At 47.3% G+C, this 22983-nt stretch overlaps 1 long non-coding RNA gene across 1 annotated transcript; it reads right to left on the bottom strand.

Moving 5' to 3' along the window:
- Positions 1-251: 251 nt before the first annotated feature.
- On the bottom strand, positions 252-22717 carry LOC144221376 (uncharacterized). Its single transcript, XR_013332056.1, has 3 exons — positions 22441-22717; positions 3199-3254; positions 252-432 (listed from the first exon to the last, which is right to left on the bottom strand). It is a non-coding gene; the product is annotated as an uncharacterized LOC144221376 (long non-coding RNA).
- Positions 22718-22983: the final 266 nt, after the last annotated feature.

Below are 22983 nucleotides of genomic sequence, written 5' to 3'. Positions count from 1 at the left end.
AATAGGAAGTAAGGTTTCCGGGAGGTAGAAACCACTCACTCTACTCCAATCTCGTTCTCGGCACTTTATATGCCTTATCTCATTTAATCCTCACAACAAATCTATGAGGTACCTGCTAGTGCTAGCTCCCTTTTACAGGTGAGGAATCCGAGGCGCAGAGAGGTTAAGTAACTTGCCCAAGGTCACACAGGATATACTGACTCTGTGATAATTGAAGAGTTGAGGAGGAAGGTATCAGTTATATCCAATGGTTTCTGTATTTTTTAAAATGCATTTTCTGTTTTCTCTTGTCTTTGTTATGTTTGGTAATTGGCCTCGGCTGTTCAACCTGACCTTCACAGGGTGTAGTAGCATTGAGAGCCTTGGGTGTCAGGATCTTCTGAGAAGCCAACCTCAACCCCTTCATCCACTTGGGGTGCATGGGTCTTTCTTCTGTGGGAACAGAAACAGGGCAGATCTTAGATTATGCGGGGAGAGCATATCTATCCTGAACACACTCAGGATAGCAAGGGGAGAGGGAAGCTCTCCACGAATGTAGAACCTTCCCGTCCCCTCTCGGCTTCCCCCCTTGAAAAAGAAAGCTCCGTTTCAGGATGGACTTAGAAAAGGAAGCAGAAAGGCAAACCAAAGGAGACAGTTGTAGGAAAATGGGGCCATTTTCCCTACCGGACCGCCCCCCCCCTGCCCCCGGGGGGGTGTAGTGCCCCGTCTGACCACTAGACTGAAGACATGAGTGTATAAAGATAGTGCCCCCTCTGGTGCCCCGGGAGCTTCAGATCTCAGAGCCTTCCTAGCTCTGATACATGACCTGTTTGAAGTAACTTGGGTTCTGGCCTGGGCATGTTTAAATCGCCCAGAGCAAATACAATATGGCAAGCGGGATAGTTTTCCAGTAAGGAAATAGCACATGGGTGTGATATTATGGGGTCCCTCAATCCAAACAAAGTGTCCTACGTATGGGCCATAACACAAAGAGGCTTAAGCCAGCCCTCAATGGATTTATGTTGGGAAAGCCCCTAGGCTCCTCTCTAGAGGAGTAGCCTCTTCACCGAGGGCCCCCTCCGACGTTCAAAACTAGAGGCCACCAAAAGGAGCTGTGAATGATCTTGCCACTGGTGACCAGAGTGGTGGAAACACCCACCAGAGCCCAGGGGCTTCTGGGTCTCCCATGGATTCATGCCTGTCTAATTCCCTGGGCTGCGAAGCTCTCACATTTAGTGATTAGCTCCCTTGAAAATCTAAGTTGACTCCCAGGGGGTGGGGGAAGAAAACTGCACGTGCATACATAAAAGCAGAGGCTCTATGAATGCACGTGTGCGTGTTCGTGTGTGTGTGTGTGTGTGCGCGCACGTTTGTGCCTGCGAGCGCTGAGAAGCTGGGGGCCTGAGCAGTTTTCCGAGATTCCCCAGAATACGGAAGGCTCGTGGTGCATATGGGAGAACTGACAAGTCTACCAGAAGGTGAGGAAATGGCTGCGAGCAACACTAATGCCACTCCATCTGGAAGGAGGGGTACTGTTTAGTACGTCTGGAAAGCATTATTTCTGCAAATAGCTCAACCTCTATCAACTTTCAGGCAGGGATCCCGATCTGCTGCCAAAATGAGATCTCCCTGACGGCTGTGGGGTGGGAGAGGCTGAGCAAATGAACGAACAGCAGAAAGCAGGAAATCTGCGGAGGTGGCAGCCGTTAAGGTACCACACAGCAAGCACCTGCCTCTCTCCAGAAAGACAGCCGGGGCTTCACATCGCATTAGGCCAGGGCTGTGCTCGGGGGTGGGCTGGACCTGGTGGGATGTGGGGCTGCACCAGCCATCTCCAACGTTGTCTCGCCAATTTTTTGGGCTCAGCAAAGCCCCGAATACAGTTAGCCAAATGGCGTTCCCGCATTGATTTTTATACCCGTGGGTATTTTGAAGGAAATTAAATCCATGTGTTTCTGATTCAGCTGCCGTTAGCACATGAAAACGCTGTTTTGTGAGAGTTATGGTATGCCGTGGGTGCCTTCACACAGTGCCGCTCAATGCCATAAAACCGCCTAGCCAGACACGGAGCAAGGAGCCGGGTGCGCTCTGCTCTGTGCCATTTCCCTGCCTATCCAGAAGGCAACATGTTTTTGTCATTTGCATCCTTTCTGAATGTAGCACAACACGGTGTCTCATGCCTGTGAATCATCTATCATTTCCAGTGCGAATGAAGCCATGTTAGTGTGGAGGACGAGAAAGTGCCTTTCACCACTGATAGCTGGGGGGCACTCGTATTGAATTGGCCACCGAGGCTGGCGCTGGTCTCCAGATCGATGGGCAAAGAGGCCAGCGGAAATGTATTCCCAGGAGGGCGCACGCCGCTTCTGGTCTGCACCGCCTCGAAGCAGATAAGCCTGTGCAGGCAGCCAGAAACAGTGGGGTGGTCCTGGCCTGGGAGCAGGCGAGGAGCGGCTCTTACCCGGCCCTGACATTTGCCCTCTCTGAGCTTCCTCTCTAATGATCATTGGGTCAAGTGCTATTGGTTTAGGGTCCTCCCTAGGCTCGACATTCTATGATTAAAAACTGGCCCCTGTTTGTCCTGAGGTATCACATTCATTGACGTATTAAGTCCCTAGAACGTTCTGGTATGTTTTATGCTCAACACTGAGGACCCGTGAAGAAAGGCATGCTTTTGCCCTTGAAGGGAGGGAGGGGACTGATTTGTAGAGTATTGGCTCTGAGTCTGACCCAGTGCTGGGGGCTTTATTCGCCATTCTCATGTCATCTTCACAAGACTATTCCAAACTAGGCATGATTGTCCCCATTTTATGGGTAGAATTGCCCTAAGGATCAGGAAGATTGGACAGTTTGCTCAAGGACACAGAGCTTGTAAGTGCAAGAGTTGGGGCATAGAATTTCTTACCGCTGACCCCAAAGCTCAGTTATTGTCCTGTCTTCCTGTGTCATACAGCTTAATGTGATCAGTGTCAAATATATATGTACAATACTTAATGTTTTATGTCTGGAATCACAGAGGGCAGCGTGCCTAATTCTGTCTTGGAGACATGGGGGGATTTTACCGACACAATATTTGCATTGGCTTTTAAAGGATGGGCAGGAATTGACCAAGTGGGGATGGAAAATGGATTTGCAATGGTAGCGGGCAGGGTGTGCGCACGATACAGGGTGGAAAGGAGAGCTACGTGTTTGGGAAGTGGAAAGTCTGTCACCTACCTCATTTCTGCCACATTAATGTCTAAACTGCTGAGGACGTCCGGGTCACAGTTTTCCTGTGGACAAACATATATCTTGATTGTATACTTACAGGAAAGGTAAGATCACCAGCCTTTTCTGACCTCCAGTCTAGTCTCACAGTTCCATCTATGGGACTACATTGGACACCATGTTTGAGAGCAGATGACGACTCTGCTGGTACCGTTGACTTTGACTTTCCTCAACCTTGACTAACTTTCGGTGGAGGAGGGGTTCCCTAAATGTTCCTCCACCCACATTATCATCAAAGATGGTTTGCTTTTCCCTTGCAGTTGGAGAAAGCTGAAAGCACAGCTGGTGGCAATTTTGCTTTGAATTCGGAGGTTGCGAAGCAAACGGGAAATTTCATGCCGCAGCCGTGGTGGGGGCCGACTGAGCTTTCGTACTTACGTGGTGTGTCCACAACCTGCTTCCCGTGAAATTGCCTGTAAGTGTGGACAACCTGGGGAGCCGCAGCAGCTGAAATGCTTGTCTAGAAGGCTCCCTGGATTTCTCCACAAGGCTAGGCCCGGCAATTAACAAAACCGCATTCTCCTAGGCCCTCGACTGGTAGAACTGGCTCGGCATCCTATTGTACAGTCAGATTGCTTTCAAAAGCAGTCTGATGGGTCCACTAAGAGCTGTTGATCTCATCAGAAGGAGGACTCCTGGCCCCGAGCTGTGCTGTGCTCCTGACCCAACGAACTTGCTTACTTTTGACTAGAATTTAACTTGCAGTTCGAGTACCTTTGGTGACATGTCTGTGCTCTTAATAATGTCTAAATTCATCTTTCTGGTGCTGGTGTCAGTCGATTGTGAGAATCTAGCACTCTGCTTGGATTCAGGGCATTAATCCATCTTGTCCATAATCTTCTCCTAAAGGAGATGCTGCATCATCTGCTTAATGAAAAGGTCAGACCAGATCATTGCTATGGGGCTATCTGGCTTTAAAATGTTCTGATTTCTCTTGTTCTAGCTGTGTGAGAAGTTGAAAATCGCTGTTTGCTCTCATTCAAAGATAATCTCACTCTCCCAATATCATTCTAGACTAGTCTAGGTCCTACGTCCCTAGCTGTCTCTTTTTGCTCCCCAGACAAATCCCAGTTTATGCGGTCTTTTCTCAGAAGAAGGACGATTTCTCAAATACATCACGCATGCGTACCTGAAACTCTTTGGGGCTCTCTCCAAGGTCCTTCTATCAAATTTCCAAACAGAACATCCATGTTAGGGTTGTGTGGCTGGGTGTGGATAGAGTCAGGCTCTGCCTTTCCATTCTGGGAAATTGCAGCCGACTGTCTTCTCCATTTGGGGTCTTTTAGAGTATAGGCAGCATCCAGAGTGTTATAAATATGGCGGCCAACAATGAATGTCCTGGACCCGTTCCCCTCTCGGCTGGTGAGGAGAGAGGGCAGTCAGGTGGCATGGAGACATTGTTGGCAGGAGTCATCGCTCCCTCTATTTGGGAATGAAGGACCATAAATGGTGGCTGCCTTCCAAACTGCCGATAAATAAGTAAATATAGAGTGCTGACATTGGTCTCCCTGCCAAATGCCAGGCTGCTTCTCTCATCTTGGGGGAGATGAAAGAGAGAAGGGTTATTGAATAGGCTGTCGAGAAGTAGCCTCAGTTCTACTTGGAATCTTTCCTCCTTTTGGAAGCCTCACAATCGGCTTTCTGGCCCTTCTTGGGGAGTTAGACAATTCTGTCAAACATGAGATTGTGTTAGCTTATTCATAATAATTATCAGCCATAGGCTGAAATGGAGCTGTTTCTAAGGATGAAGTGTTGTCAACGGATCCTTAGGCTACAGTGTGGAATAACTGCTGAGCCCCCGAGAGAGTCTGTGTTCAGCGTGCAGGGCTCGGGGGGAGAAGAGAAGACAGTCGAAGCCCGTTCCAGGCAGACACCACCACCTTAGGGACACTCAGCTCTGGGGCTCAGTTTCCTCTCTATCCACAGACTCACAAGGTTTTCAAACATCTGCTTCTTGAGTTAGAGGATTTTGTGCACTAAGGTAAAAGTCAGACAAAATGGTGGCCATGCTTCTACGTAAGAAAGGCGTCCAGAAGACACGTCTTGTTTGCTTCTGTATGCCTCTTGCTTGGTATGGTGTCTGTCACATCATGGGCACTTAACACATATTTGTAGACTGAATGGATTCATTTGGAGATGCTTTGCTTACTGTCTGCGGGGATCTATAATCTCAGGCTCTTCCTGTGTTTTGAATTACTCTAGAGCCACACTTCTAGCATGTCTTAAGCTTAAGATTTCGCCCTTTCAGTGTTTCTTTTGCTGGTGACCTTCACCGGCCATTGTGCAGGGTTCCTCATAAAGCTGGTCCTTGCCATTCTTCTCGTATCCTTCTCCTGTTCTGAAGTGTGTTCCTACAAATCTCATGCACTTGCTCCCTTTTATTATTATTATTAGTAGTAGTAGTGGTAGTTCTAGTGGTAGCAGTAGAAGTAGTAACAGTAGTAGTAGTACCAGTTCCCTGCTTTCCTGTTTCTTCTTCTCCTTTCCAGGAAAAATTTCAAGACCCTCCAGTACCAAGAATTCACAAGATCTGAGAAACTGAGGAAAGAGAAGGCAAGGGGCTAGTGGAGGAATGAATGGCACCATGACTTCTCTTTTCTGAAGACCCAAGGGGGTTTTCCCCCTTGATGTCTGGTCTCTGGGGCAGAGCCGCCGGTCTTAAAGGGCCGTGCACACTTCAATTTTCCACTACTGTTTTGACAGCTAAAGGGCAAAGGAATTAACTTTGTGAATCAAGGTCTTCGATAGTTTGAGTACCTCTTTTCTGTGAAGTGTGATTTATTATCTTCCTATTAAGGCATGGTGTGAGGGCATACACACACACACACACACACACACACACACTGGATATTACGGAGTTTTTGATGAACTTGGAGATCATTGCTTTCCCTACACGTTCTCATGGCCTCTGAATGACCCAGGAGTTCCTATTGATGATTTTGAGATAAGACTTTCAGGTAATTAGGGAGATTCTGTTTTCTAAGAAAGGCTCATCTCTTCAGAACTCTGGTTCCAAAGCATTGTGGATTATTGGTGTGGACGTTTCAATGGACAGCCTTCAATTTGGTGGCTGGTATAGCTTCATGGGCAGTGTTTGCTGTACTGTATCAATCAAATCAGATAAATGTGCCACTTACCTGCTTTCACATATTTTTAAGACTATAATAAGCATGTTTATATATATAATAAGCATGTGTCTATAAGGAGATGGAAGCTCTCGTGACTGGCACCCCCCACCCCCGCCCCCAGGGCTCTTAATATACTTTCACTATTTATATTTTTAGTTGCGTGGAAGTACCCGGAGGCTTGGTGGTAAAGGAAGAAAGTTGTAAAAATTGAATAAATAAATAAATTAAAATTTAAAAAAATCTGCGTTAGTGATGTCTGACTTCCTCTATTCATGTTATTGCTACTCTTGTCGCTTTTTGCTTTTTGTTTTGCTTCTTGACTGTTGTTGTTTTCCACCAAAGCTGTCATTTATCGTGAGAACAAGAGCAGCCATGTGTTGATTTTTCTGGATTCTTTTTGGATACTATCCCAGTGCTAATGAAGGCCCTTCCAAAGTGCTAAAAAGCGGGTGCCAAAATCGGTTATGCTGAAAACAATAGAGGAAGAGTGGTGCACAGACAGCGTGTATATAACCGTATCTGTGCACACACTCACAGATACTCGAGTTAAAACGGTGGGTGTGCAAGTCCCTACGTTGAGGCAGACACGCAGGCACATTTTGCAAATATCGAATGCGTGCCCCGGAGCTCCGCTGAGGACAATGTGCGGCTGCATTTTTATCAAAGGACTTTTTATGTCAGCTTGCAGAAAATTTTCATGGATCAAAGGATGCACAGAATTCCTAGATTTTGCAGTGTCCTAATTTGTCAGTTTAGAAGCTACTAGAAGTAAACATACACCAACTTGACACATTTAGATGTGGATCTAAAGATTGGTATAGATCTTGTTGTTTTTTAATGTTTTATTTATTTCTGAGAGAGAGAGAGAGAGAGAGAGACAGCATGAGCAGGGGAGGGTCAGAGAGAGAGGGAGACACAGACTCTGAAACAGGCTCCGGGCTCTGAGCTGTCAGCACAGAGCCCGACGCGAGGCTCGAACCCACGAACTGTGTGTTAGTGACCTGAGCCAAAGTCAGACGCTTAACCAACTGAGCCACCCAGGCGCCCCTAGATCTTGTTTTTATTATGAAATGAGGACTGCACTTCAAGAAGCACCTGGAAAGTGCTTCGCTTAGGCTTAGCTGCTGTGCTAATATTAATAAAAATTTTAAGACTGACCTTTGAATACCTTTGAGGTAGTTTATTACCTGAAATGGGGGGGACATTTTGTAACTGTCTCCTCAATAGATTCTCCGTTCCCTTTTCCCAATGTGTCATTATTCTCCCCTCAATTTGTTTACACAGCTTGGAGATGGGGACAGAGTTCTCTGGCGACCGTGCAACTGAGTGCAATCACCCTAAAGAGAAGCATTTAGAAGCTATAAAACCTAAATGCCCTGCCATGCATCATTACATCGCGCAGTTATTCAAATTTAGTAAATTAAATTAAATAATCTCAAATAACTTGATTTCGGGGCTTTAAAATTTCATCTCTATGGTGCCCAGTACTCCATTTCCTTTATTATTATTGTTCATCAAGTAGAATTTATGCTTTTTATGAATCAAAACCCTTGCCTGCCTGGCCGGCCCGAGCGGCTCCCNGTAGCTTGGCGCGCCACCTACCGGCCGATTCGGGCACAGCGGCCGGCTCCGGAGTCCTGAGAGCCAGGGCGGCCCCGCGCACGTGTCACCGTAAGACATCAGACTGGACGACGCTCCCAGTTCCCAGTTCGTGCGCTGACTGCTCCCGTGGGCTTTGTCGTCGTGGGTCACCTTGAAGTCGCGGCGACACAGCCCGGAGAGATTCGCTGCTGTTCCCGCAGACGCAGCGTTTGGTCTGTGCGGCTCCCATCCTGCCTTATCCAAGGCCGGACGATCTAACCAAGCTGCCGTTCGCCCGGCAGACCTGGGGGGCCCTTCCTTCGTTACCCACGGCCATTCTCTGCTCATGCATGTTACCGCTTGGAAAGGACGCTGATGCTGAGACGGCTCGTGCCAGAGGCCTCATGTCCCGGGTAAAGGCCATGCTGAATGTTGCCATGGGTTACGCTTTACCAAAGTACCGCGTTTGCAGGAAAATCTTCTCCCTGTAACACTTCTGCGATGGGGTGGAAGTCTGCCATGGCCGGGGTGACTGCACACCATACGGTGTTTTAGAGGCTGGTTTAAATGTACTTCCAGTTTAATAGTTTCATAAATAAACAACCGTCAAACGATGGCTGTGCGCGTCTTAGGGTGAAATCCTTTCAAAGCGGCATTAAAATATTCCTTATTCCAAACTTCTCTGACACCTTTGTTTAATGTATCTTGCTTCGGTAGGGTTGGGTAAGTGTGCCACTTACATGCTTTCACACATTTTTGAGATCCAAGCATCCCAACCAAGCATCCAGGAAGGAGGTTCCTTTTCTCCTCTGGGCTCCCAAACCGAGGACTCAGAGTTGATATTTATGTGCCTGGGAGTGCTTTCCAACTTGTCAGCCCTCTCCACTCCCTCTCCCCCAGTCAAATGGTTCATCATAGCAACAGATGGTGTTTTAGGCTTTTTGCTGAGTTAGGGACGGTCTATGTTGTGCTTTCTCAGGAAGATTTCGACGATAAATCCTCTCTGTTATTAATAAGTTCAACTGAGATATTAGAACCTTTTTTTTTTTTTTAAGTTTATTGATTTATTTTGAGAAAACCAGAGAGAGGGCAAGCAGGAGGTGGGGCAGAGAGAGGGAGAGTCCCAGGCAGGCTTCCTGTGGTCGGTGCAGAGCTCAACTTGGGGCTCGAACTCACAAAACTGTGAGGTTGTGACCTGCGCTGAAATCAAGAGCTGATCGCTTAACAGACGGAGCTGCCCAGATGCCCCGATATGCGAGCGTTCTTTTAAAAGTTAAGCTTACTTCACTAAGACCCTTGGCTCAAACGGTGTTAATGTGTTTTTCCCATCCTCAAAAGGAATTCTCTTCCCTCTCCTTAACAGGCAGCTTCCCCTCCCCCCTTGGAGCACCATTCCCCATCATTTCCAAGCAATTTCTTCAGATATTGGTACAAAATAGGAGTGTAAGGAACCAGTTGTCAGGTTGCACATAATGTATAGTTCTTCTGCACGTGCTAGGTTGGAAATCTCTGAAGATTATAAGACCATTTTATCTTCGGAGCAAGAGTCAAAGCGTCAGAGTCACGGTCTTCATCTGATTCAGGAAAAATAGACTGAGTGGTTCTAGATGGTCGTGTAACTGAGTTTGCAGAGAATCCCGCTCTTGAAGGACTGAGCCTTCCTCCTTGCCGTTCAGGGGTGTGAGGACAAACCAGGGACGCTTCTCTCGGGCCGTTCACTTTCAAGGTGGGACCCGTCTGCACTGCGTCTGGTAACTGAAGGCAAGCCCTTCTGGCATGCTGGTCCTGTGGTACATGTCTTGTTGGTGCTGTTACCCTTAAGATGGCTTTTTTTTTTTTTTAATGTTTTATTTCTAGGAGAGAGAGAGAGACAGCGTGAGCAGGGGAGGGTCAGAGAGAGAGGGAGTCACAGATTGAAACAGGCTCCAGGCTCTGAGCTGGCAGTCAGCACAGAGCCCGACGCGGGGCTCGAACCCACGAACCGCGAGATCATGACCTAAGCGAAAGTCGGACGCTCAACCGACTAAGCCACCCAGGCGCCCCAAGATGGCTTTTATGGGTGGGTCACTGTGGGGGTGGTCGTGCTCTCCGTCCAGGGTCTGCAAGTCTTTACCCAGCAGCCAGCACGCAATTCCGGGAGCCCTGTCCTGTGGGCCTTGATCTTTCCCCACTTACTACTGTGGTTTTCTAGCTCTGGTCTAATACCGTATTTGGTGGGGGGTTTTTTAAGACTCTACTGAGATTAAAGGAGTTGGCAAAAAAACACAGGCGTGGACTGCTTCCCCCAAACACGATCCTTAATTTGTCTTATTCTTCTATGGAGGGAACCAGAAACGAAGCGTCTGAAAGGTTGTTGTGCTACCTGACATCAAAACACCTATAGGAAGGTGTTCAGGGCTGAATTATGTCCCAACGCCAAATTTACCTGTTGAAGCCCCAGCCCCAGAATGCGGTCTTTACAGAGCTCATCAGGTGAAGTGAGGTCATTAGGGTGGGCCCTACTCCGACTGAAGTGGCATCCTTGTAAGAAGAGGAGGTTAGGCATAGACATGCGCAGACGGCCGTGCGAGGACACAGAGAAGATAGCCATCTACACACCACGGAGAGAGGCTCTTCCTTCAGAGCCTCAAAGGGAACCACTTCTACTAACACCTCGATCTTGTCCTTCCAGCTGCCAGAACTCTGAGACAGTAAGTTTCTGTTAATGTTTTGTTTTATTTTTAAACCTTTATTTTTAAAATGTTTATTTATTTATTTTTGAGAGAGAGAGAGAATGGGGGAGGGGCAGAGAGAACGGGAGACAGAATCTGAAGCAGGCTCCAGACACAGGGCCCCAACTCATAAACTGTGAGATCATGATCTGAGCTGAAGTCGGACGCTTAACCGACTGAGCCCCCCAGGACCCCCTGTGATCCTTCGTTACAGCAACTCTTGCAAACTCATACAGAAGGTGAGAAAATGAATTCAGCCATTGGTGCCTTTTGGTTTTACAGAATGCCTTCAGTGAGTTTGAAGAGCCTGAGGCTGCCCTTCCCTGGCAGGGAAATTGGCATGCTAGGTGGGGGAAGGGCTCTACCCCCCAGTGAGGCCCCCGGAGGTCTCCAGCCTGGTGCTAACTAACTGCTGAATCTTGGGTAAATCAGCAAGTGGCAGGAAAGTCTGCAAATCATTATTGGCGTGTGCAAGTCCTGGGTAACAATGGATATGACTGTCTTCTAGTTAGGTTCATGTATCTGGACACAATAAACACTTTCATGCTGAAACTTAGACACTTGAAGAACACAGTCTTTCTGCATCCTTTGCAGCTCCTTAACATGATTTTGAACGGAGTTAAATTTGCAATGGGCCTGCAAGTTCCTTCCCCGAGGACTGATACACCCATCTACGTCAGGCAGGCGGAAGGCTCCGGCGGGAGCTCCTGGCTTGTCCGCTCTAAAGTGAGGTCTTCATCCGTAAATGCTCGTTGAGGACTTGCCTGATCCACCTTTTTATTCATGCAGTTGTTTTGTCTGGGGAGCAAATGTTTGGTCAAATGCTTATTCCTTGTTAGATGCCACGGACATCGAGTTGATCCCATACGGTGTTCTTGGTAACGCCTCAGAAGCTGCGCTTGCTGGCTCTCTGGAGGACATCTCCTCTGGTGCATGTGGTGGGTTTGGTTTTGCAGACGTGAGAAAACAGCCACAACTCTCAGCTCGGTTTGTGAGGCTTTTTTTCCCATGTTAGTAAATAAACATTTCAGGTCTACGGCCATACCACCCTGAACGCGCCCGATCTCGTCTGATCTCGGAAGCTAAGCAGGGTCGGGCCTGGTTAGTACTTGGATGGGAGTAAATAAACATTTCAGAACCAAGTCAACTCACAAGAATTCAATCTCACTGAAAAAGAGTGTAGGGCATTTTTATTTTTATTTTCTTCAGGGCACCTCACTATGTATGTAACACTGGCCTACTGAAGTCCTAAAATCTGTGGAAAAGTGGATGAAACTCAAAATGAATCTCAGGGCATCTGGGTGGTTCTGTCGGTTAAGCGTCTGACTCTTGATTTCAACTCAGGACATGATCTCATGGTTTGTGGGATCGAGCCCTGCATCAGGCTCTGCACTGAGGCTTCTTGGGATTCTCTCTCTCCCTCTCTGTCTCTGTCTCTCTCTCTGCCCTCCCCCTGCTTGCATGTGGGCTCTTTCTCTCTCTCTCAAAATGAATAAATAATCATCAAAAAAGTCTTCCAAATGAATCTCCGAAGGGAAGGGAAGGCAGTGGAGAAGGCAGCAAAGAAACACCTTTTGCACGGGCTTTTACTAACCTTACTAGAATTTTTAAAAATCGGGTATTTTTTACAAGTGTCACTTTAAGAACCTGCGAGGTTACTAATGGATATAGGTCATGGTGACAGCCTTAAATAAACCTTAAGTAATAAACAAATCCTGTTGCATTTTCATAAGATTGCCATCATCTCGTGCCTGTTCCAATAGGGCAGAGAACGTATGAAGGAAATGAGTGTGATAGATCATATGTGTCATACTGTCACACCCATGAGTGAGACTAACATCATCTCAAGGAGACTCACACTGTCTTCCTGATAGAAGCTCACAAGAATGCGCATTAATATGGATCCTGTACTTTACAATAAACTATTTGCTATTCTGTGTTAGGTTGTATTCTACACACACACATACGCGCGCGCGCACACACACACTCACACACACACACTGGAATAAAAAAGAGTTCAGTAGATATTAGGCATTTGCTCTTGGGATTTGGGAATTAAATACAAAGAAGGCTAATCAAATGCCAAAAATTGAAGTGGCATTAATAAAACGAATAAAAAGAGTTGTCTGACTCCTAATTATATATGTATGTCACCTTTGCTTCGGGTCTGTACCTCTAGACCCCACATAAATTAAGTTTATAGTTTGACCTGTTTAAAAATAACTCTCTTTTGCTGTTAAGATCTTTAAGGTCAAGTTCAAGAAGTGTCAACACTCCAGTGATTTACCATTTTGGGTTTCTTTTCTGAATATCTTTTCCCAGCCATTGGTGTGTTTCATCTCTCTCCATTCCCATTTGCACCAGAGAACCGATGGGCTACGTATATTCACAGAATCCATTGTCTGCTAAGAATATGACAAATATCTGCATTGTTTTTCATTTTTCACTTGTCATCAAGATATTTAAGGTGATATAGTAAATAGGCCCATACAAAGTCCTAGGACTTAAAATATCATTCCCTTCAGAGTAATGTGATTCTAACATTCACATTTTAAAATATGATTTTGCTTATTGGTGAATCGAGCCCTCGGTGATAAAGTGTGTTAAGCAATCAAGAGAGAATTTTCATGGTTTAATAGAAAAGGTCCTGATGTTTTTCCTATCTGGATGGTCCTTGAGATGAATGTGGTGTAAAGAAATGTATGATACATTTCACGGCTACGGAAGCAGCTCAGAAATCTTTACGTGTATCGATGGGCTAACAGCTGCAAACACAAGGTGACATCTTTAAAGATAAGGACACTGAGGTATTGATTAGACAAATGTATTTGGCAAGGCAGCAGTGATGTATAGATAGGGCACAGGGAGAAATCTGTGAATACATGTATGTGAAAATACCTTGCACAGTGCATAAATAATTATAACAAAGGCTCTGCCGGTGGCTTAAGGATCTTAAGGGATATGAAGTGATTGTTAACATATCACTTTAAAGATAGGTTAATTAATTATAATAGATTAATGAAGATGACTAATTATGATATATTAATTAATTAATTAATATGGTAATTCTTATGTAAGCACTGCTTATATGGTGTCCAAATTCATACTGAACGAATTCGCTAGGAGTGGGGTAATTATAATGAACACTTGGTAAATTGATACCAACAAGACATTTAGCATTTCAGGCACTCAGGTACTGAGGCATTCAAGGCTACCTAGCAAATCCCTGGCCACTGCTGAGCTGTCACGTGAAGCCCAATTTTAGAAGTTCCACAGTCTTTCAGCGTGAGTTTCCCTGCTGGCTGGGTGTGAGGTTTCTCCCCTAGCCATTCTGCCTCCGCTGGGTCTGGGTCATTGCTTTTCCATGGGTGCTGGCTGCTCTGTGAGTCTCCTGAGCAGACTGTTATCAGAGCAATGCTGATGCACTAGAACGAACCATTAGATGCTGGTTAACAAAGAACTTGCAAAGATGCCCCAAAGGAGGTTCTATTCTTTGGTTAATCTTCTCGATCCTGCTGGTGGTCTAAGTTTATTCCATTCTGGAGTTTGTTCTGGCTTTCAAGGGGATCTAGTGGCACCCTCCCAGTTTTCATGTGTACTGTAGGAAAGGAGTGGGGAACGTGGCCAAGTGCACACACCTGCAAATCCCCAGGCCAGGATTCCTCCTTCTGACCTCCAACAGGGCACCTTCACCCAGCAGGGAGCTGGGAGGAAAATGCAAGGGTGTTGACCATTCAGTAAGACACTGAATGATTGGAAATACATTATGGATGGGTTAATTTCCTGCCCCTGGAGAAGGCTCTGGCACCGTGTTAGAGTTCTAGGCTCTCCGGGCCCTCTTAAATAATTCAGAATCATTCCCGCTTTGCAAAAACCAAAGACCTGAGACCTTGGAGCTGGCTGTTGGCTCATGCATTCGAAAATTCATAAGCCCATGAGAAAAAGAAGACATGAAGTCGACATATCAAATAGCTTCTCTCTTCTCCCAGTATCAAGCAGAACCCTTGTTGAGAAGACAAGAGAAGTCAAATTTCTTTGCATGACAAAGACCAGGAGTTGGGGAGAGAGCAAGGAATTTGGAGCTGCTGCTCTGAAGAAGGAAATGCTATGGAGGACTTGAGGAAATCTTGCTGTGTGTTTCAGGGTACAAGTCGTTCCCCCCATCCCCCAACCCCATTCAGGATTCTTGCCTAAAGCTTCCATCATTTTGTTTAAAATTTTTGGAGGCAGTGTTGTTTGAATACGACACTGCAGAGAGAATGATCATGAGATGACCGAGCTTCATGTGGTCTACTTTTAATTAATTTTAATATTTCAAGCACTATGCTAAGGTCTAGGGATAAAAGGTGACTAAGATCCCATTTCTGCTCTCACAATGGAAGCAAAGGAGAGGGAACACCTTGGACTTTCGTAATGAGCTATTTGGTTGATGTCCATTTTCCCCACCAGACTTTATGAGGGAAAGAACCACATCTATTAATTTCCTAATACCCGAAGGATAATAGATTCTTAACAATAGTTGTTAATTGCGTGACTGCTGCATCAGATTCTTAGGGCTGCTGTAACAAAATACCACACACTGGGGGGTCTAAAACAATAGAAATGCACTCTCACAATTCTGGAGGCTAGAAGTCCAGAGTCGTCAGTAGGGTTGGATCTTTCTTGGGGGCTCAGAGAAAGATTCTGCTCATGCCTCTACTCCTGGCTGACTTTATCTGAACCTGTATCTGCAAAGACCCTATTTTTTTAAATTATAGCAAGAATTACTAACACACTCCAACTCATTGGACCAGAGACCCTCGTGGTATTAGCAACAGACTTGCCCCGTATGCAGCACGCTACCTACACTTGTGCGGAAAGAACTTATTTTTTAAATAAGATCACTATCATAGGTACCAAGGGTTAGGACATTAATATATCTTTCTTGAGGGTGGGGGAGGGGACACAGTTTAACTTCCAACAAGTGGTGAGTAGCATAAGTGCTTTTTTGAGATGAATGCTTTGGTGAACATATCCCAACCCAGTGTGGACAGGACGATCTCCAGCACCCATATTCATAACCATTGAGAAGTGGATGGGTGCTGGACCGGGAGAGGTCTAGGGCTCACTCAGACTCCTGACCAACCCCCACCCGCTCTCTCCTCTTGCCCATCTGCTTCCCTCCTTCCTCTGTTATCCCTAGATGCTCCCTTCCCTTCCATGGCCTTACTTGTGTCTGTTTCTACTTCAACTCCCTTGGTAATGTCACCTCAGAGGACAGGAAAGAGGCAAGGGCTTCACTCTTCTCCCCCAGCTACTGGGTTTCCATACAGATGGTTTCAGGGGCCAGAAGTAAATGCCACAGGGTTTGGGGACCTTGCTGTGGCCGATGCAGTCTGACTAGGAGACTACACTGAACATAATAGCTAATGTTTATCAAGCACGTACCATATGCCAAATGCTGTGCTAAACGCTTTATGTGTATGTTGATATGGCCCTTTGAATCACAAGTCCCGTAATTTCCTCAAGGTTACCCTAGCATATTAGATGTGGGTTGAGATTTTAACCCGGATTTATTTGTCACCGACGGTTGGCTGTTAACCTCGGGCTCCGAGGTGGCCATGAGGCTCCACCTGGTGCCGGTGAGGGCGTGGCTTCCCTTTGAGTGTCTGGTTTCCTGCGAGGCCCCTGCAGCTGCACAGAGAAACTGGGTCAACTGTGAAGGACAGCCGGAGGGAGGAGGGGCAGAGAGGACAGCCACTGAGACGCAGGTGGAAGTGAAACGTGTCCCTTCTGGGCTGAGGTGACACTCTCTGAGAACCAGCGATGCCTTGAGCACTCTTTCCCCATCTGCCAGGGGACAGAAGGACTTTGAGTTGAAAGGGGAGTAGCAGGAAGGAGCTCTTCGTTTGGACAGTTGTCTTGGTGAGAGATAAATCTTGACTGTGTTAAGCCACACACATGCTGGTCCTTATTTGTTCCCTTAACTAACACAGGGTGCAAAACACAGATGAAGGTCAGGGGTGTTTAGTTCATACTTGACTCAGCCAGTGTGATTGTAAAGCTCCTACAAGTCAAGTCAGGGTAGGATCTCCGACAGTGTCTGCGGAGGGAAGTCCCTCTTACACCCCCATCCCCTCTGTTGAAAGGTATTTACGTCTAAAGTCTGGGATTGCGGTAACCCCAGAAAGCACTGGAATCTTCAGTGAAGACCTGGCGCAGCCCAGCTGCAGAATCCACCTCTGGGCTGTCCATTCGGTGGCAGTCGGCTCTGCACGCCCGACGAGAAAAGCCCGTGCCAAGCCTCAGAGATCCACGCGTCTGTCTCCATCCAGACCGGAGCGCTTACTACTAACGGGACCATGGTTTTAAACCATTTTATTCAGAAATAATTTCAGTCTTATAGGAGAAATGTTCCTTTCCACGGAACTTAGATCACCCTTGGGGGAGAAGGAACCGAAAGGCATGGGAAGTGATGTCTGAATTGACTGAGTACCCAAAAGGGACTTAAAGAAATAATCTAGAATTGACTAAATTATCATGAAATTAGCAAGACTGAACTTTTTGACATCAGTGGAGATGGGGAGCTCCAGAGATAGCTACGTTTGATTATGACGCATTAAAGGTGACTGCATCTTTGCACACGTGGGTGTACTTAGCACACTTCACATTTCTCCTTCTACACATGGAGCGCTGGGCAAAATTCTGCTCTTCCTCTGGGGCTTTTAGAGTAGCTGCTCTGGCGTGGAGCCTGGTCATTGGGAACCCACACTACACTCAGTATGCATTTGCTGGGCTCTTAGCATGGATTTCTGGTACCATCTTCCCAGGGATGGACCCTTCCCCACCCAGAGGCCACTGTCCCTCTGGGTTCCCCACCCCCAGCTCCATCCATCTCCACACTAGGACTTGTCCATGGTAAAATGCTTAAAGGGGCAACTTTTGTCATACTTTCGAGGGTGAAAAACACCAGAACAATCCACAATGTCCCAATTCTTTTCTGTGCCTTTTAAGAAAATCACCATTTTATTCCTTGGGGTTTTACCCTGTTGCTCTCTCATTATTTTCTGTTTGGAGTAGTAAATGAACACAGAACTGCAGAGCAGAGGAAACAAACCAAAGCAATTGCACAGTTCCTGGCCATTGAAGAACGTGAAGTCTAACAGCGTGAGTGACATAAATAATTCACTACAAAATGGGGACAAGGTGATTCGTGGCTTTTCCTGATGAAATCCTTTGTAGAAACGGGTGGGCTTTTAGGAGGAGCGAAGTGCAGGTAAAGCAAGAAAACACTAATTGGCATATGTTCTAAATGAAAGCAGCCAATGGGGGTGGAGGGAGATTATAAGTTAAGGTTTTATGACAGAGAAGATAGAATACTCAGAGTCTTCTGGATTTGGGTAGAAGGAGCCAAGGAGACCAAATAAGATAAATATGGAAGCAATGAGTGATGGAAGGGTTAGGTTTTCAGACAAAGATACCTGATCTTCCCAGAGGTTCAGAGATACTGGACATTGGAGAGAGTGAGGTGAGGGAGCTGGCTGTGTAACTCAGCCAGAAATAGCTGGCCCAGAAAGCAGAGCCCGAGCCCGGGACTTGTGTGCGGCATCAAGGATAACAAAACGATGATGCTATCGGTAAGCCCTGCTTCCTTCCCCAGGGGACAGCCTGTACCCTGGGGGCTAGGACATGCCGGGTGGCAAAAGAGGTGCGGGTGCCGAGTCCTGTGTTAAAATATCCCTGCCTCCGTGGTCTTCGTCATTAAGCACCTAATGGTCGATTTTTTAGACGAAGAGTAAACCGGAAGAGGATGAAACCAACTTGGCAATGGGCTGTGGCTTCTCTAGGGTCTTGATACCTTGTCTTCCATAGCCTCTCTGTGGGTCAGGATCCCTTTCTGAAGCGACTTTCTGTCACCCCCTATGGGTAATGTGTGTGATACAGTCCAGAGTGAAATGGTGCCGGCGGAAGGGCTGATGGCTCTCGATGGGAGGCGTCAATCACCAATTAGGTCCTGAGGGATTGACAGACCTGTTGTGGGCCTCCCGCCTCTAAAGACAAGCTGGACATGAATGAAGGCAGCCAGAGGGTTGCTTCTCTTTGTGTGCAGGTACTTCCGCCACTGGCAAGTCTGTCATGTGACAGAGGAAGGGCTGAGAATAAGTGAGAGGCTATTTATTTCTCGTTCAAGTGGCTCTAAAGTTTCTATTCTTTTTTTTTTATATTTATTTAGTTTTGAAAGAGCGCAAGTGGGGGAGGGGCAGAGAGAAGGGGACAGAGCATCGGAAGCGGGCTCTGCACTGACAGGCTGCCAGCAGCGAGCCCGATGTGGGGCTCGAACTCACGCACTGTAAGATCATGACCTGAGCTGCAGTCGGACGCTCAGCTGACTGAGCCACCCAAGTGCCCCAAGTGTCTTCTATTCTTAAGGAAATTGTAGTCCAAGAAGTTTGCAGACCCAGATGGGAAAATCTAAAAGGATGTATCGGTCAGTTATTGCCTCAAAATGCTATCTAACAAAGTTCCCCCGAACTCAAGAACTTAAAACAACAGTCCTGCATTAGTTCTGATGAGTCTGAGGCCCTGAGCTCCAGCTGGAAATGCTTCTGGGCCTGGTGCCCTTCCTCTTCCTCCTGGGCCAGCGGGCCAGCCCTGGCTTGTCCTTCTCATGACAGTGGCGAGACTGCAAGAGAGCAAGCCAGTGAACACCTTCGCTTGCGCCGTGTGGGCTATCGTCCCATTGCCCGAGTGAGTCACGGGGCTGAGCCCAGCGTGGAGGGAGAGGCGGGGAAGTACCCTGCCCACAGTGGGGGGTGTTGCCAAGCTCCAGGACAGAGGGTGGGAAGGGACGTATCAGAACCCCCGTCCAGCACCGCACGTGGGTTGTTCCATTACTGTGTGTCTCTGTGAGCAGCAGAGCAACCGCCTGTCCCTTCTCCTTTACATGGGAGCTTGGGTTTGACCAAGTGAGAGCTTCCTGAGGACTCCCCTCAGAGAGGGGGAATCGTGGGTGGCGGGGGGAGGGGCTCGGGAGAGAACCGAGAGCAGAATGGGTTTCCCAGAAGGGAGAGCCTGTCTTACTGATCTCGTCACTGGGTGAGGAGGGAAAGCTGAGGGATTTCTTCCGGCAGGAGTGAGTGTGGGCCCGTCCTTCCTCACTTCCCCTGTCCTCAGTCCAGCCAAGATTTGGAACAGCCATACAGTGTCTGGTCGAAAAGCTCAGGTGAGGTGGGGTGGGGTGGGGGGGAGAGGAGCTCAGGTGAGACCACGCAGCTGTGGTGTCACTTCTGGCTACAGTGGGTTCGGTTCCCTTGCTTATTGCTCAAGCGAGGAGCTCCGTCAGGCTGGTGAAGGAGAGCTGTGTTTTCTGCTATACATCAGGGCTGGACAGACCTTGACACAAGAACCAAGTTGTAGAATAAATGACCTTAACATGGAGAAGCCTGAAGTTGAAACTCAAGAGTGAACAACACCACCCTGCAAATCACCTCTGAGAGACTTGGGCTGGGTCCCTGAGATGGAGACGTGGTCCCTTCACGGCTCCTCGGGCTGGGTCCACTCTGCGAGGCCTTCTCTATCATTCCCAAGTTCAAGGGGAGAGTTTAGAGCCTGGGTCCACAGCTCCAGGCCTCAGAAACCAGCGACCCTTTATTCCTTGGAGCCTGAGAAACCAGGACTGACCTTTCAACATTTGGGAGACCAAGAATCATTGGTTAAGAAGTTTTATCAAGTCTCTAACAGTCATTCCCTCTTACGACATTTAGAGAGCTTGCACTTCACGCAGTCACCAATGTCAGGTATAACTTTGAGTGCGACTTTATTTTCTGGCAGTTGTTCTAGTGAGAGCTGTATTCCATGGTTCCTGAGGGAATCCCATCTGGTGGTTGGAAAAAATAAGCAGGGGACTTGAGAGAAAGAGAGATAAATANCTTGGAGCCTGAGAAACCAGGACTGACCTTTCAACATTTGGGAGACCAAGAATCATTGGTTAAGAAGTTTTATCAAGTCTCTAACAGTCATTCCCTCTTACGACATTTAGAGAGCTTGCACTTCACGCAGTCACCACTGTCAGGTAAACTTTGAGTGCGACTTTATTTTCTGGCAGTTGCTCTAGTGAGAGCTGTATTCCATGGTTCCTGAGGGAATCCCATCTGGTGGTTGGAAAAAATAAGCAGGGGACTTGAGAAAAAGAGAGATAAATACAGGAGGTCCCAAAACTCAAGATACACTGGATAAAGATACAGTAAATACACAACTTTCCCTGAGTTTCCAGATGTTCAGCTAGTAGATATATTCCGCTTTTGCAGACAAATAATTGAACCCAGTGCTTTAAGTTTAGAGATACGTCATCTGAAAGAGAATCTAGAAGTTGAAGAGAAGCATCCAGCTTATTATTTGAACATGTATATTAAGTTCGTTTGTCATTACGCTGTCTTATTTTTTGAATATCTTGACATTTGTTTGTTTACTCTAAAGGTTCAAAAGAGATGCAAATTGCATCAAGCAAAAAATAAAACCCTGAACTTCTTGGGTTTTTGAAGAGACTGCAGCTTTTGCTTCTCTACCTTGACCTCAACAAGATTGTGGAGTGGAGGAGGGGAGAGAGTCTGAAATTCCTCTGTCGCTAAGGCTGCCCTGTTCCCTAGAGCTCAAACGTCGTAGAGTCCTCATCATTTCCTTCTATTGCTTGCGTTTCCCAGTCTGATGTTCTAGGTTTTTTGTTTTATTCTTTTTAAAAGTTGTAAGAGTAATTTGAAGACGTCCAGGCCTCACAGAGAGATTGCCAATACTTCGAATGGGATCCTGAAGAGTATTTGGTGCAGTGGCTCTGGCTTCCTGGTGGCCGGGCCCCCGGGGTCTGGCCTGTCTCACCGTTACCGAGAGCCGGTCTGTATTGCCAGGGGATGGCCAGAGTTCAGAAAGGGGAAGAAGGAAGGTCTGGCTAGTGTAATCTAAATCGGGGCCCAGGGCCGCAGGTGTCTGCCCGGGGTACACACGTACCAGTTCTCGGGGGCACGGAAAAACCTTCCTTAGACTTGTTTAAAGCATCCCGATCAGGCAGACACCCCTGCCATGGTGATGAATTATGTCTCAAAGAGAGAAAAGTGCTAGTCAACATACCACCCCCATCACATTCTTTTTTTTTTTTCTTTTAAAATTGCTGTTTTTTAAATGTTACCCTTATGTATAAACTGGTTTAACTTGATATCAGTAAGACTTATTTATTAGAATAAATTTCAGTTCAATGGCACTTTCGGGTATACTTGAGTTCTTTTTTCTTTCTTTCTTTTTTTTTTTTTTTAATGTTTATTTATTTTTGAGAGAGAGCACGCACACCTGTGTGCATATGCAGGGGAGGGGCGGAGAGAGAGAGGGAGCCAGAGGACCCCAAGCCAGCTCTGTGCTGACAGCAGAAATCCTGACGCGGGGTTCAAACCCACAAACTGTGAGATCATGACCTGAGCTGAAGTTGGACGCTTAACTGAGCCACCCAGCCCCCCGCCATCAAGTCTTTTAAGGGTAAGGTAAGTTGGTACCGTCCAGACACAGTCACCAGGGACTTTCTTACCTACCATGTCTCTCTCTCAGCGACTTCCTCCTCACTGCCACCTCCACCACGGCCTTGCCCCTCAGCACCCACCGCGCCCACGCGCACCTTACACTCCCGCAGCGTTCAAGCGTGTAGTGAGTGAGGCTGCCGGTGTCGGGGGGCCTTCAGTACCGTTTCTGAGGCTCGTTAGGACGCGGTCAATGGGAGCAGAGGAGAATGGGAGCGTTTTGTTCCCACCTACCGGGACGGCCGGACAACTGCAGGAAATGAGGTCTTCTGGAACTCCAAACTGGGCCTCGGGAACAATGCAGCCTTCTGGAAACTGTGGAGTGCGGGGGAAGTTCTCCCCCGTTACAGGAAGAGCGAGGCCATGCGTGTCCTGGGACCCGGCTCTCAGCTGCACGGGGCCACGGCCTGGAAACGGGAGACTCCCTGGGCGGGAGTCGGCCTTGGCCTGGAGGAAGGTGCGGAAGCCCCTCTCCGAGCTGTTTGTATTCAACCCTAATCGTTGGATTTGACTTGGCTTTTCAGTTTTAAGAAGATGAATTAGAAGGTCCCCCCCACCCCTCCCCTCCCCTCCCCTTCCTTTCCTTTCCTGCCCCTCCCCTCTCTTCCTCTCCCCTTTACTTCCTGTCCCTTCCAGAATGCTGCAGAACTTCCTGGTTAACAACATGGAACTCGGCTTGTGCCCCTGCTCTGTTACTTTCTCTGCCCTGCCCTTAAGCACGGGACTGTATTCTGTCTGCCGCACGTAGTTTTTTTCTGTAAGATGTGATAATAATCA

Source organism: Crocuta crocuta, unplaced genomic scaffold (assembly GCF_008692635.1).
Source record: "Crocuta crocuta isolate KB4526 unplaced genomic scaffold, BGI_CrCroc_1.0 scaffold20, whole genome shotgun sequence".
NCBI classification, from domain to species: domain Eukaryota; kingdom Metazoa; phylum Chordata; class Mammalia; order Carnivora; family Hyaenidae; genus Crocuta; species Crocuta crocuta.
This window is presented reverse-complemented; position numbering and strand designations above follow the sequence as displayed.